Genomic DNA, 1,709 nt, shown 5'->3' with positions numbered 1-1,709 from the left:
CTCCTCCAATCCCCCCCCCCTCGTCCACCTGCCTCCCACCAAACAAAATAGCAAGTATAGGGAGGAGTGGGAAATGGACATCATTTTCAAAAAGGAGATGCCTACCAGATTTGGCAAAGAATTGTGTCTATCTGTTTTTATTGATTCATTTTGTCATATTATAATGCGCATGCTAATGTCTTCTTGAAACAACAGATGTTAAAGCTCTTTTATAGCATAACACTGACAAAGCTTACTTTATTGCCAGTTTTAGAGTGTCCCAGTAAACCACACGTTGACGATATCGTCATAATCCCGTTTTCGATCTTCAAGTTAGTTTTCCCATTATTTGTTGTACCTCTTACACTGCAGAGCTACTATCTGGATAACGTATAATTTACATAATATATATATATATATATATATATATATATATATATATATATATATATATATATATATATATATATATATATATATATATATATATATATATATATATATATATATATATATATATATATATATATATATATATATATATATATATATATATATATATATATATATATATATATATATATATATATATATATATATATATATATATATATATATATATATATATGATTCGAGGAAACATACCATACTTTCCTATATGATATACTGTAACTAGCTGTCTCCATCTTGTCAAAGTCATGTGAATTTCATGCATGCGGAAGAATTCCATTTGTATCTCTTTACATCCGATAGTTGGAAAACAGAAGCAGAAATCCATCCTCTTCAGTTCGTTTCAGGGAGAGTTAACATATGCTAGTGTGATCTTTCGTGCGTTCATGGCTTCTAATTATCATTAATATTCCCCTGGAAGGTATTTTTCGTGGGAACAACAACTGGGTGCAAGACATAAATGAAATTTTGCCGATGGAACGGCATACGTTTGAAAAGAATTGCGAACGACCCGCTAAAATCTGATCAGGTTTTAAAGAGGTTGTGGGTGAATTTTTTTCTACAGTGGCAGATCTAGGATATTAAGTATCGGTAGATATTATACCGATTAAACCGATATTATACCGACAATTCCTGTGGATATGAACACATCGGTTCAAAGTAAGGAATGCCTTGCGCGCGAAGCGTATTAAATTCATTCACTATGTTCCTTGCTTGGAGTAAAATTATTTGTGCAGGTAATTCAATCAGTGGCGGCGGAACCGGGGGGGCTTGGGGGGGCTCAGCCCCCCCCCAATGAAAAAGTTGAGGGGGCAAATGCATGATAAGCCCCCCCAATATTTACCAAGGCTCCGAAACGTGCATCTGCCCATTTTTCAATGCATACTTGTCGATCTATCCGATGCACACGTATACTATATAGGTGTAATAATTTTAGTAATTGCTGGGGGACCCTCGGCCCGTCCCCTAGCTATAGACCACATTGTCACCCCAACCGCGTCTTCACGCCCCGTGAAAAGTGGAAGCAGTGAGTGTGAGTACCGGTAAGCGTAACACAACTTCGTCTATTAGGCCAATGACTTGCCTCATTTCAGCCAGTTCTCCAACATCCCCTTACTTAGTGGAGGAGCGTCTATATATACAGTCAGGGGGCGGATGCCCCCCCCCCTGACGGACTCAAATGGACTGCTGGCGCCCTTTTCAGCTTTTCACTACTTTTTACTTATTCGCGATTATTGACTATTTTATTGCGCTCTCATATACCTATTGACATTTGTCAT

The sequence above is a fragment of the Apostichopus japonicus genome, chromosome 5 (assembly GCF_037975245.1).
Source record: "Apostichopus japonicus isolate 1M-3 chromosome 5, ASM3797524v1, whole genome shotgun sequence".
Lineage (NCBI taxonomy): Eukaryota > Metazoa > Echinodermata > Holothuroidea > Aspidochirotida > Stichopodidae > Apostichopus > Apostichopus japonicus.
This window is presented reverse-complemented; position numbering follows the sequence as displayed.